At 43.5% G+C, this 14481-nt stretch overlaps 1 protein-coding gene across 1 annotated transcript in view; it reads left to right on the top strand.

The window, feature by feature from the left end:
- The first annotated feature begins 5639 nt into the window (after positions 1-5639).
- Positions 5640-14481, top strand: part of LCLAT1 (lysocardiolipin acyltransferase 1) — a 182561-nt gene continuing 173719 nt past the window's right edge. The window contains exon 1 of the mRNA XM_047068456.1: positions 5640-5741. The gene's annotated coding sequence lies outside the window, so the exon portion shown is untranslated. The remainder of the gene's footprint in view (positions 5742-14481) is intronic.

The following is a 14481-nucleotide window of genomic DNA, read 5'->3' as shown; positions in this document are numbered from 1 at the left end:
GTCAGATAATAAATGTTCTCTCAGGTCTGTCTCACAGTGGGTCCACCAGGTCCACTTACCAACTTGGTGATTATTTCCCTGATTTCTGAATGTATACTTGGAATGGACATACTCAGGAGTTGACAGAGCCCTCATATTGGGCGTTAACCCATGGAGTAGGAGCTATTGTAGCAAGAAAAGCCAAACAAAGCCCCTGGAACTGCTCCCTCTCTCTCAACGAAGATGATAAACAAAAGATTCAGGGGAAAATAACATTCATGTGGGACAGACAATATTACACTTTTAGAGTCTTGCTCTAGGGCTATGTTCATTTCCTGTTTTCTGTCCCAATATATTCCAAAGAGACCTGGACCATCTGGCCATTCTACACACTACTACATTTGGTCTATCATATTGAAATTTCATGCTAGTCAGATCTGATGAGCAGAGATGCAAGTATTTTGTATGCCTTGATGAGACACATAAATTCCAGAAAGTGGATAAACCCCAGAAAGATTCAGAAGCCTGCTACATTGATGACAAATTTATATAACAGTTATTATTATAAAAATAAATTTTTTTAAATGTTTATTTATTTTTGAGGCAGAGAAAGACAGAGTGCAAGTGGGGGAGGGGCAGAGAGAGAGGGAGACACAGAATCTGAAACAGGCTCCAGGCTCTGAGCTGTCAGCACAGAGCCCGATGTGGGGCTCGAACCCATGAACCGTGAGATCATGACCTGAGCCAAAGTCGGATGCTTAACCAACTGAGCCACCCAGGCACCCCAAAAAATTTTTGATATAACTTTAGACCTATGGTAGAGATGCGAAGGGAGAACTAAAATTTCTGTATGCCTTCAACCCAGCTTGTCCTTAAGTTAATATCTTATATCAGTGTAGAACATATATAGAAACAAAGAAAACTTTGGCATGATACAATTGTCTAAAGCGTAGACCTTATTTGGGTGGTAAAGTGATCCAATGGTCTAGGGCATGTCAGGACCTCCTCCAAAATCAAGGACAACTTATTGCACCTTGTATTTTTTCCCACTGAGAAAGAAGCATGACACTTGGTGGAACTCTTCAGATTGTGGAAGGTATGGCTCAGATCAAGAAAGGACTCAGCAGAATGTCTAGCCCATGCATGGTATAAGCAGCCCTGTCACTTGTGTCATACCACCTGACACATCTCATGAAACCAGAGGTATCTGTTGTGGAGGTAAGACCATGCAGGGCCCCTGGCAAGTCCCCAAATGAGAATCATGGTGCAGCCCCCTAGGGTTCTGGGGCATGGCCATGCCACCTGCAGGAGAGAGCCATGCACATTTAGAAAGCATCCCCTGGAATGCTGCTGAGCCCTGATGGAATCTGAGCATTTGACCACAGGGCAAGTGATTATGCAACTCAAACTGTCCATCACGAACTGGGCAATAAGAGATCTATCAGATCTACCAGCTCTTGAGTGTGGGTCTAGCAGCAATCTTTTAAAATGGAAGTGGTCCATCCAAAATTGAATTTGAGCAGGCCCAGCAGACACACAGTAGCTGCATGAAGAGATGGCCTGGATCTCCATTTCTCCTACTACGGTTGCACCAATGCCTCTCCCTTAATCCATGGAAGTTCCCTAAACCAGATGGTAGAGAAGGAAAAACCTGAGTGTGATGAAGTTGATAGGCTTGATCTGTGGATGCAAGAGGAAAATGGACTGCTACTTCACTGCAGACCTACTCAGGGTGAGAGTAGTCTTCCCAATGGGCATAGTTGAGGCCAGTGTGTGTAGTCATTTATTTTGTGTGGGAGAGAATTAGCTCAAGAGGAGGATATACATGGACAAAGGCAGTGGCAAATGGCTTAGCTGGCTGGTAAGTGGCCTAGAAGGAGCAAGCTTGAAAGACTGGGGTGAAGACCTAAGGGGGTCAGCATGAATTGTGAGGACCTTTGGATCATATGCTAATTATCCCCAAAGAAATTCAGTATAGCTGGGCAGAAGGGTTAGGAGTAAGGGCATCAATGTCAGAGAGACACACACTCAAATCCTTTACTCTGCCCCCAACCCACCGTGAGCCCGTGGGCAAGGTGCTTAACCATCCTGAGTTTCATCCTACCCCATTCATCAAAAGGGCTGACATGCTACTTGGCACACTGGCACACTTGGCACACTGAGAGTACTCAATAAATGGCAGGTAGTTGTTGCTATTCCTTTGAATATGCTCAACAATCCTATGACATAGGCACTAATAACCAGGTTTATCAGATAAGAAACAGGCCCAAGGAAATTAAGTGACTTAACCAAATTATCAGTGTACCAAGTGTCAGAAATGGGATTAATAAGATTTGTTTGGCTTCCAACCCCATGGATGGCTTTAACACTGCACTGGAGGAACCACACTTAGAAGTGAGGTACAAGACAAGAGCTTGCTATCAGATGAGTTCTCTCTTTCCTTTACAACTCAAAAAGGAAAGATTATTCTCCCTATTTTACAGATAAAGGCACTTGAGTGTCAGACAGATTGCGTGACCTAAGGCCACATAACTAGTAAGTGGAAGAAGCTGGCATTTGAGCTTTCTTTGTACTATTTACATCTTCTTTTACTAGGGCAAGATTGGTGATGGGATTCATTTTAGGAAAATTCTATGGGGAGAATCTAAGAGAACTGTAATTCCATCAGGGCCTGGGGTTCAAGAATGGTTTTAGCCTAGTGGACCTCATTCCTAGTGCAAAGGACCTTCTTTACCAAGAGTCAATAAGTTATTACTGGGGTGATAGCCTGAAGTAGGACAAAAGTGTCTTCTATACAGTTTGAACTCTTTTCTTCCTTGGTATTTACCTGACTGGTAAAGTTTATGATCAGAGATGCCCAACTATATTATAAGTTCATGAAGTTTAAGCAGTGAGTTTAGCACACAGTACAAGAGTGGTCAGTGTGGAAAGTTCCAGCAGATAAACACCACAGGAAATGTCCAGAAGGTAACTTGTACACTGTTGGAGTTCACTTATTGGAGGGGGCGGGGCCCTAATTTCCTGGATGACAGTAGCACAAATTTTCCGAGATTACAAACAGATGGTTTGGGCTCAAGTCTTGTAGTGTCCATAGTGGGACTGAGCCAGGGTGCTTGAATGCCATACTTCTTGTATTTCTCCTTCAAGTCTTTTTCCTTGTACCTTCTGTAATACTGTGCTATAATAAATATATAGTTGGTCTTTGTGCCCATTCCTAGCACAGAGTTTCTAATACCATAGTATTTTGTTGAGTGATTGGGGATAGGATGGTCTTTTGTCATTCATAACAAGCTCCTTTCTACAGGAGTTTATGCTAATGATTGACCCTTGGAGGATGGGGGCTGGTTGCCAGGAGAACCAATCATGGAACTTTCAAGCTAATTGACCTACCTTCAGGGAGGGGGAGAGGGGCTGGAGGTTGAGCTAATCAGCAATGACCAATGACTTAATCAAACACATCTATGTAATGAAATCTCCACTAAGAAACCCTAACTAATGGGGTTCTGAAAGTTTCTGGGTTGGTACCCACACTGAGGTGTTGGGAGGCTGGCGTGCTTAGAGGAGCATGGAAGCTTCGTGTCCCCTCCAACCCACCCATACTTTGTCCTGTGCATCTCTTCCATTTGGCTGTTCCTGAGTTTGTATCCTTGACAATAAACAGTAAATGCAAGTACTGTGAGCTGTTCTAGCAAATTAGAACCAGAGCACCGGGGTTGTGGGAATTCCTAGTTTATAGCTGGATGGTCAGAGGTACCAGAGGCCCCAACTTTTGATTGGTGTCTGAAGTGGGGGGCAGCCTTGTACGACTGACCCCTTAACCTGCGGGGTCTGCGCTAACTCTGAGTAGTTAGTAGTGAATTGAGTTACAGTGGAGGATACCCAGTTGTGTCCAGAGAGAATTGGAGAGTTGCCTGGTGTAGGACACTCACAAATGTGGTGGGTGTTGGGAGTATTTTGGGTAAAAAAAGAGCAAATACCCTCAAGATTCCAGTTTCAGTCCTTTCCTTTAGGTCCCACCTTCACCCTCAAGAAAGGCCAAAGGCTAGAAGGTGAAATAGAGAAGACACCAGGGTGATTCACTCAAGTCAGTTAATCTTTATTTAACATCTGTTGTATTCAAATACACAGAGTTCTCTTCCTCAGCTCTAGCAGTTACAGAGATGCAAAGATAAACTATTTGCATAGTCCCTGCTTTCAAAACCCAGGAGTGCCTTCAGGGTTTTTCCCCTGGTCTGACATCAAGAAACTTAAAAACTTGTAAGAGTTGCGCGAAAAATGGAGATCTTTTATTCTAGCAATCTTATTTTAAAGCTAAAAACGAGGCCTGAGGTTATAGAGATAATTGGCAGAGTCAGCTTTTTTTTTTTTTTTAATTTTTTTTTTCAACGTTTTTATTTATTTTTGGGACAGAGAGAGACAGAGCATGAACGGGGGAGGGGCAGAGAGAGAGAGGGAGACACAGAATCGGAAATAGGCTCCAGGCTCTGAGCCATCAGCCCAGAGCCTGACGCGGGGCTCGAACTCACAGACCCCGAGATCGTGACCCGGACCGCGAGATCGTGACCTGGCTGAAGTTGGAGGCTTAACCGACTGCGCCACCCAGGCGCCCCTGCAGAGTCAGCTTTTGTATTGGTGTTTACCTCTGCTGTTTCTGGTCGTTTTCTATTACAATTTTAGCACATCTTAAATACTTCCGTATTTCTGAACAAAATTGGAGAGGTTGTGAAGCCGATTTAGGAAAGGAGCTCAGGAACTTTTGATTCACAAAGAAATTGAGGGATAATTTTGCTGTATTGAAGCTCTGCCTCCCAAACCTATATGTCCATTATTATTACGCTATAAATTTTGTGAGGACATGAACCTTGTACTTAGACAATTCATCCCCCCCATCCCGTGATGTGTTGAATAAACAAATACATAAACATACGTGAATGACTGCTGAGTGGCTGTGTGGATGCGTGGCTATATTTGTTATTTTTTAAGATTTTTTACTCTGTGAGTCTTTGTTGAAGGCTAGCAGGAGGAAAGCGTAGTGTGGGAAATGAAGGGGTTTAACCACAGTCCCACTATTATGGATCTTTAGAATCCTGTAGGTAAGGGGGCGGATACACCACAGTGCAAAGCGACGAGCACCTTTTACGAGGGTTAGTAACGGCTGTGGGCGCTCGGAGGAGAAGTTTCTCTAGGAAGGGGGAAATGCTGCGCCTGCTAGGGAGAACTTGGCTCTGCGCATCAGGAACCGGAGTTCTAGAACTGGTTCTACCACTGATTTGCCCCGGGACCTCGAGCTAGTAAAGTAGGCTTGTAAATTCAATTCCCCAGATTTCTGTTTTCCAGTCTGAAACTAGGGGTTGGCTGGACGATGAGGTTCCCTGGGACAATGCCCTCCGTGGTTTCCTATTGCTATTGTTCCTCGCCCTTACACCGCCCCCCTCTTCGGGAGGGCCAGAAGAGGAAGAGAGCGCGGCCCCTTTAAGGGAGCCCTCGACTACGGACGCCCGGGGTGGCCCCCGCAGGGGAGCAGGGGCGGGGCGCTGGGAACCCGGGCTTCCCACGCAGCCGGGGACGCCGTCTCGTCATGGAGCTCGCAGCCAATCAGGATGGAGCCTTCCGGGACGCATTACTAGGGCGACGGGCCGGACGCCTCCCCGCTTCGGGATGAATTAGCGGCGGGTTCTGTTCGGAGGTTGTGACCCCCACGGATTCTCCAGGTCGCCCACGCGTCCCCCAAGGCGACGCTCGACGTCCTCTGCTGGTCACAGGTGGGAAGCTGGAACTATCAGGTGGGGGTTGCGCGCCGGTAAAATGGCGGCGGCGGCCGGGGGATTCCCGAGTTGGCGGAGGGGGAGCAGTCTCACGGGCTCTTCCCCTGGAGCCGAGGTTCTCCCCGGGCTGCGGCCCAGGTAACGGTCACTTGGCCAGGAACTGGGGTCCTGACGCAGGTGGCGGCGTCGCGGGCTCAGGTGAGAGGAGGCGCGGGGAAGCTACTCCAGGAGTCTGGGGACACGTCGGGGGGCTTTGGGACCGCGCGGGCCGGCTAGGCGAGGGCGAGGCGGCTGCGGGGCGAGGAGGGCCAGGTGTCCCGTTGGACGGCCCAGATTAGTGTCCAGACCTTCCTGTTCCAGATGTGAGCGGGTCTGGGAGCTGCCTCGCCCCGGACATACTCCTGTTTCGGCCACTGTGCAAAACGTCCCAAGTGGCCACCACGTGCCAGCCCTGATCTGTGTTATAGCCTTCAGGCGCCAGATGCTTGCCCATAGGTGCCCGAGTGGCGGTGCCGCGAAAGGAAAGGTAGGCCCCAGCCAGGAGCTGCTGTCAAGCCTGATCCTTGAGGTGTTTTTAACTTCTACCTGCTCCTTGAAGAGAAGAAATACTGGTAGGGCACTCGAGATGCCTCAGGGACCTTTTGGTTCCTTTGTACTTACCTGCTTCAGTTGGGTTCCTCGGAATATTGCATCTGCCTTTGAAGCTCATTAACTGTATTCCATATGCACGTGGCTGTATACGCGGCTGAGTATTGGGATTCAGTTTAAGCCCAGGGAAGTAACAAGTATGGTGAAGGGCTTTCAGAGATGAAATACTGTCTATACACGTCAGTCGCTTACTTGGGCAAAGACATGTCATGGAATATAATTAGTTGAGTTTTCAAAAAGTGTCTTAATGAAAGTCCTTTTTGCAACTGTTGATTTTTGAGAATAAAAGGAAATTGTCCGACTTTTAAAGGTTTTTTTCTTTTTTTAAAAAAGTTTCTCTTGCCACGTTTTACTTTGATGTGATAGATGAGCGTAATTATCAAGTGACTTTTCTTTTTGATAGCAGGCTTGATTTTGCCTTGTTCTGTCATTGAGAAACACGGTAGCACTTTGTGTTTCAGCCCCAGTAGTTCTTGTCTTTTAGTGCCCACTGTGTGTCAGGTACTGTGAAAGTGAGGCTTCTCCTACGTTTTAATTTGAGCTAATGGGTTAGTTCATCTGCTCCCATCTGCCTGTTGCTGACCGCCAAGAGGAAACAGTGGGGAAAACCTAAAAGACTTTTTCTCCCAAAGTGCTACCTCGAGATTTGGTCAGTTTGGCCTGGGGCTGGGGTAGGTGTGGTTTCTAGTTCCTACTCTGCCAATTAAAATACATCAGGGAAATCATATAACCTCTTTGTCAGTGTCTCCTCTCTGGACCGGGCAAAGCATTTCTTGTCCAAACAAGCTCATTGTATTGTGAAGAAAACAAAACAAAACAAGGCAATGTATATATGAAAGGGGTTAAGAAAGTTAAAAGTATTCAGTGATAGTAGTTGACATTTATTACTATGTGGTTACTCTGCCAAGAACCTTATTTGTGCTGACTCAGTTACCTAGCAATTTTGTGAAGTACTTTCTCATCTTGTTATACCAATGAGGAAACTGAGGCACTGAATGGAACAACTCTGTTCTTAACCGCCATATGGTCTTCCGGTATCGTACAGATTTGTTACGCGTTAAGGAGATATATAGGAACACGGTTTTCAATGAAGTAATTTTGTTTGTGATTGTTTTGGTTATATTTTATAAATAATAATTGTGTTTCATTCCGTTAGCATCCAACAGTGATTTATATGGTGATGACTACAGTTACTTTGGTTAAGTGGTATAGTCATCTTTTGGTGCCCTTTATTTTAAAAATTATTTTAAAACAAAGAGTTGACTAATTTCTAACAGGAAGCAAAAATCAATAATTAAGGAAGATTTGGTTTTTATTAAACTCCAAAAGAATAATTTGCTGGGTGACTTTTGAACGAAAGCTTACGTTAGGTTGGTTCATTGCTTTGACGTATTTGCATTAAGTGTTCTAGTCTCTATAGGAAAAAAAGGATATGGAATAAAATTAGCTTGGACATTCATTCTTTCTTTGAGCCTTTATGGAATTGCCCTGCCAAGTCTTTGGCATGTAAAGATTAATTCCTGACCTTATCATAATGGAGTACAGGGAGAAATTTCAGGTCCAAAAGTTTGTAGACCAGTGAATAAGATAAATAATTAATGCAGTGGGAGAGGGACTCATATAGTTGTGGTGGGTACAGAGAGCTGTGGAAACACATACAAGTTGCTTTTGTTGGGGGTGGCCGTGGCTAAGATAGGAAGAGAAGTGACTGCAGGATAAAGGAGATAGGTTTTCTAGCCAAAGGAGTTAGCAGTGGAGAGTCAGGACAAGTGAGAGTGCATTGGTGTCCAGGGGTCAGACCAGAGTTTTGCAGAAGTTGCTGAGAGAGAAGCCAGCAATGATTGTGAATTCTCATCTGAGAGAGTAAGTTTATCCTGTGCCCAGTGGGGCCTGTAAAACAATCTTAGTCAAGTAAGTAATATGTTTATGTTCTGGAGAGATGATTTTGGTGACAGGGCGATACTCAGAATGTAAGGAGACCAGTTAAGGACAGTTTCCATACTCCAAGAGGTGGTGAGGGAGAGAAGCAGGGCATTTACTGGCAGACCAGAGGTCAGAGTCTGCCACCACATTTTGAAGGCGGAATGGAAGATTGACTGGGTGTGAAGAATAATGGGGTGGGAGAAGGGAACCCTTGATAACCAAGTAAACAGGTGTTGGTTGTTTTGGTAACAATATGGTTGCGGATTGGAGACGTTGTGAATTTAGTGAAGGGTAGAGCAGAAAGTTCTTTGTTACTGGGTTTTAGGAGAATTGTAAACCCTTTGATGTCGTTGGGTCAATAAAGTTTAACAGAACCAGGCATATGACTTCCTCTAGGCTTCTGGTTTCATAGACTACAGAAAACTTAAATATCATAAAAGTCTGCAGGGTCTAGTGTGAAGGTGGATCCACTGGAGCAAAGCCATGAAAAAGGAGTGGGAAGAATCCTCATAAGTGTGTTGGGGGTAAACTGTTAGAATAACATTTTTTCATTTATTTTTACATTAGATTTTTAAATTTTTTTTATGTTTTATTTGTTTTTGAGAGAGAGAGAGAGAGATTGCGAGCGGGGGGAGGGGCAGAGAGAGAGAGGGAGACACAGAATCCGAAGCAGGCTCCAGGCCCTGAGCTGTCAGCACAGAGCCCGACGTGGGGCTCGAACTCATGAACCATGAGATCATGACCCGAGCCGAGTCGGACGCTTAACCGACTGAGCCACCCAGGCGCCCCACATTAGGTTTTTAATATATTTGTGCAGAAGGCCATTATAATATGGAAGTAATCACAAATGAATTCTCTAGTTGTAAAAGTGATCTCCATGCAAACATTCATAACCCTAGAGTTGTCTAGCATCGAACAGTGCGTTCCAAATTGATTGCAAGGTGAAGTTGGAAACCCTGCAGAGATGCAGGATTTCATGCATTCAGAGCAAGGTTGAGAACTGTTCAGACCAGAAGCACAAGTCAGAGAACTAGTACTCTAGTACTCTAGCAATACTAGAGTAAAATTCTTAGAAAGGACTGTGAAAGCAATGACTGTAACAGTGATTGATAAATTGGACTTCAGACTAAATTAAAATGAGAACTTCTCTCCTTCTACACCACTAAGAGAATGAAGGGCAGGAGTGCCGGGGTGGCTCAGCCTGTTGAGTGTCTGACTTCAGCCCAGGTCATGATCTCATGGTTCATGAGATGGAGCCCTACATCCGTCTCCCTGCTGTCAGTGCAGAGCCCAATTCAGATCCTCTGTCCTCCTGCCCCTGAACTTCCCCTGCTCTCTCTCCCTCCCTCTCCCTCAAAGATAAATAAACATTAAAAAAAAAAAAATTAGGGGCAAAGTACAGACTGGAAGAAGAAATTTGCAATTCATATATCTGACCAAGGACTCCTACCCAAAATGTGTGTGTGTGTGTGTGTGTGTGTGTATACAATTAATAAGAAAAAGTCAATTAAAAAATATACAGAAATTTTGAACAGGCTCTTTCTACTAGAGGATTTCTGAAGGTCTGTATACATACCTTCAGAGGAGCTCAAGGGGCCCCTGGGTAGCTCAGTCAGGTTGAGCATCTGACTTCGGCTTAGGTCACGATCTCACCGTTGGTGAGTTCAAGCCCTGCATTGGGCTGCTGTCAGCCTGTCCGCACTGAGCCCGTTTTGGATCCTCTGTCCGCCTCTCTCTCTGCCCCTAACCCATTCACACTCTCTTGCTCTCAAAAAATAAATAAAACATTAAAAAATGAGGTGCTCAACATTATTAGTCAATAGAGAAATGGAAATTAAAGCAGTGAGCTACTGCACACCTTCTAGAATGGCTGGAATCCAAGAGGAACGGATTTATATGTCTACAAAAACAAAACAAGACAAAAGTGAAAGGATGTTTGTAGAACCTTTATTTGTGGCTGCTAAAAATTAGGTAAAACCCAACGTACATTAGCAGTAGAATGGACAAGTCAACTGGGTATATTTATAAAAGGAAACATTATAAAAGCAGCTAAAGAATGAACTGCTGATACACGCGTCCACATGAATGGATTTCATAGACATAAGGAGCCAGACAAAGGATTGTATACCATATGATTCATTTAAGTGAAGTCCCAAAACAGGTTCAGCTATTTCCCCGTCCTAGAAGTCGAAGCGGTGGTTCCTCCGGCAACCTTTTGGGTATTGGAAATGTTGTGTATGTTGAGTTGGGCAGTAGTTACATGGGTGTATGTATATGTAAAAACTCAAGTTGCACACCTAAGATTTGTGCACTTTCTGTTATCCTTTAAAGAGGTGCTAGTGAGAATTGGCTATGTTAGGCTAATTAACTTGATGAGGAAAACCATCAGGAATGATGACAAGAGAGATGCTTTGTAAGAATTTAAAAGGAGCATGAGAGGCTTCAGGGGAATAAATGATGAAATCTAGAATTTTTCTTTTGTGATAATTGTCTTGCAAAAGGCAAATGTGAAATCAAGATTGTCATATGCCGTTTTACAGTTTAGCCACAAGATTATGTCCCAATCCCTTATTAATTCCTTGTCCTGAGAATTAGTGCATAGTTGTGAGTGTAACCTAAATTTTGGTTAATATAAGATACATTATGCAAATAAGTTGATTTGTATTTCGTTTCATTTTTGAAGGTGAAAATTCTAATCCAGTCTCTCTTTTTCATCATTGTGAAATGTCTCTGTTTAAGAGAAATCACTGTGTGGCTTTTTCCATTCTATGCTAATTGCTCTTGGATAACGAGGACTCCTGTGATCCCTTTGGCTGCAAGGTTTTGGATAAAGTAATGGAGCTGAGAAAAACCTGTGGTGAGTTCCCAGTAGCAGTGAGGGAAAGTTCGAAAAAGGCCTTTGTGAACTTTCAGCCATCACGTCTTTACCTGGTCCTCTCTGTCTGGCAGTGGGGACACGGGGATCCTACTGTGATAACCCCAGAGGCAGATGGAAGGCATGTCTGAGGGGCACCATCAATGAAAGCTGACCAGGGGTGATTAGCCACTTTTATCAGCAGACTTTCACAGTTGAGGTTTCTGAAAACTGAAATCGTTAACTTCCTCACTGGAAGTAGGTTGCTGCTCTGGGGACAATAAAGGGAAGACTTAAGCTACCCCTAGTTTTCCATGTCACATAAGAGCTCACCTCCATTTTATGCTTTAAAATAAGTGTATAGTTAATCCCCTTGGGAGAACTCGTGGAGCTGGTGACCTGGTATGGACAGGTGTCACAAAGCAAATGACAGAAGTTAGGAATAAGAGAACCAGGAGGAGGAGAAGTGAGCACTGCAGCCATTCACAGCCTTCTTTGTGTGGAGAGAGGGGATTGTTTTTAGCTCAGATAGTAACTCTTTCCCCACAGGAATGTTCTGGTATCTTGGGGAAGGCAGCTTTGTCTTGGCTCTCATTATTTCTGCTGTCCTGTTGTTGCAATACAAGTGCTTTCTTAGAATTGTGTTTTTATTGCATAGCCTTTAAATAAAAATCTGCCTCTGTGGGCTTACAGAGGAAAATGATGGTAAGTGGAGTGGCTTGAACACGGTAATGTTTATTTATTTAACTGGAATATTTTTGGACACTTAACCATGAACTTGGTGATGGGGACACAGTTGAATAAGACACAATTCCTGTCCTTGCATTTACTGTCTAGAGGGCGGGGATAAATCAGTGTCTTCTGTACAGAGATCACAGATTTTTGTCACTTCTTGTCACCTGTGGGTTTTCTGTGATGAAAGGTAAGCATGGCAGCTGTAAAACATGAGGTCCATAGGCAGTCTTGGTGACACTCTCTTTTAGTAGCCATTAATAATAATCGTAAAAGCTAATATTGAGTGCTTACTACATATTGGGTTCAGTCCTAAAATGCTGTTAAGTTTGTAATTCCTCTAATTCTCACAGTGTCCCCTGTAAATACTATTATAGTCTTTGTTTTACCGTTGAGGCCCAGAAAGGTTAAATGACATGGGTTTTTGAACCTAGGCAGTCTAGTTCCAGAGTCTGCTGTTTTGCCTGTTTTAATCCAGTTTAAATTTAAAATATACTTTATGTAAATATACTTATGTGGCTTTAAGTGTAAGAGATTATGATTTGAATAAGAGTATGCTTTGTATTACGAGTTATACTCAAAGTTCCTGTATATCCTTGCGAACACAATTGACTAGCTGCATAGGGTGATTCTCTCTGTAATGTGGGAGTTTTAATATATTTTTTAAAATGTTTATTTTTGAGAGAGACACACAGAGCACAAATGGGGGAGGGGCAGAGAGAGAGGGAGACACAGAATTGGAAGCAGGCTCCAGGCTCCCAGCTGTCAGCGGAGAGCCCGATGCAGGGCTCAAACCCACGAACCGTGAGATCATGACCTGAGACAAAGTTGGACAGTTAACCAACCTGGTCACCCAGGTGCCCCTATAATGTGGATTTTTATTTTTTTTATTTTTAAAAAAAAAAATTTTTTTTTTCAACGTTTATTTATTTTTGGGACAGAGAGAGACAGAGCATGAACGGGGGAGGGGCAGAGAGAGAGGGAGACACAGAATTGGAAACAGGCTCCAGGCTCCGAGCCATCAGCCCAGAGCCCGACGCGGGGCTCGAACTCCCGGACCGCGAGATCGTGACCTGGCTGAAGTCGGACGCTTAACCGACTGCACCACCCAGGCGCCCCTATAATGTGGATTTTTAAATGAGACATCCTTTTGCCCTTTTCCCCTTTCATGTGTTGTGATTATTTTGACACTCTTTATATATATATATCATATATATAAAAATGTATAAACTTATACATTAACATATATATAATATATAAAAAATATATTTTAAAGTTTTTTTATTTTAGGGGGAGAGAGAGAGAGCACGTGAGTGAGTGAGAGGAAGCATGCAGGAGGGGCAGAGAGAGGGGGAGAGAGGGACTCCCAAGCAGGCTCCACACTGCCAGAGCCCAATGTGGGGCTCAAATCCATGAACGTGAGACCATGACCTGAACTGAAATAAAGAGTCAGATGCTTAACTGACTGAGCCACCCGGGTGCCCTGGCACTCTTAATACTCTTGCATGTGCCTTTATATCATTGTGAAATTCAGTAAACATACACTACTGGGTTTTTATTTCTGTGTGTACATAATGGTATTTTATGATGTAGTATTCAAACTGGAGAATTTGTGAATTACTGGACTGACATACTTGTTAATGTAAATAACTACAAATAGAAACTTAAGTTGTACTTTCTGCATGGCTGTTAATTAAGACCAATTGATTAAAAGAAGAACTATATTTGCTTTGTCCTCTGTAACAACGGAAGAGAAGTGTAGAAGTAGGATTGAAGTAATGTAGAGTAGTCTAGGGGGTGCTAGAGTAACCTTATTTTGCTGAGTTTATTTAGGGTTGGAGTGAAACCAGCCCAATTTGCCTTCTCTTGCCTTCTGAGAAGAAATACCTTAGAAGTCAGAGTTAATCAAGACTGAATCTTTGCTAGAGCCACTGTTATAAATAGTTCTTGTGTATTGAGTGGGCTAATCTTCAGGGAACTCAGGCTACATGGGACATAATTATTCCCAAAGCTATTTTTATTTCTCTTTTTGTCTCAGATTTATTTAACTCTCAAAAACTAGGGGCATGAATATTCTTATTTTGAATTAAGCCCTCTAACATTGTGTACGTTTTTCTCTTTTGCAGTTGTGCTTCTGACTTCGTCAGGGCATTTTCCATACATATTTGTTCGTTGTTTATAATGTTTCTAGGAGATGGGTATTTATATTAGTTTCTTGTGGTTGCTGTAATAAATACCACAAACTTGGTGGCTTAGTACATCAAAAAAATTTTTTTTCACAGTTCTGGAGGCTAGAAGTCCAAGATCAGACTCACTGGCTGATGTCAAAGTGTGGGAGGATTGTGCCACCTCCAGAGGCTCTAGGGGAAAATATGTTCCTTGCCTCTTCTAGTTTCTGGTGACTGCCTTCATTTCTTGGTTTGTGGCCACATCACTCTATTCCCTGCATCTGTGGTCACATTGCCTTTTCTTCTTCTGTATGTGGTCAGATCTTCCTCTGCCTTTCTTTTAAGTTTTTATTTTGGGGTAATTATAGAGTTACTTTCAGTTGCAAGAAGTAATACAGAAGGAACCCATGTA

The sequence above is a fragment of the Lynx rufus genome, unplaced genomic scaffold (assembly GCF_022079265.1).
Source record: "Lynx rufus isolate CCGP_SWC_20201006 ecotype Redwood Valley unplaced genomic scaffold, mLynRuf1.p SCAF_8, whole genome shotgun sequence".
In the NCBI taxonomy this organism is placed as follows: Eukaryota; Metazoa; Chordata; class Mammalia; order Carnivora; family Felidae; genus Lynx; species Lynx rufus.
This window is presented reverse-complemented; position numbering and strand designations above follow the sequence as displayed.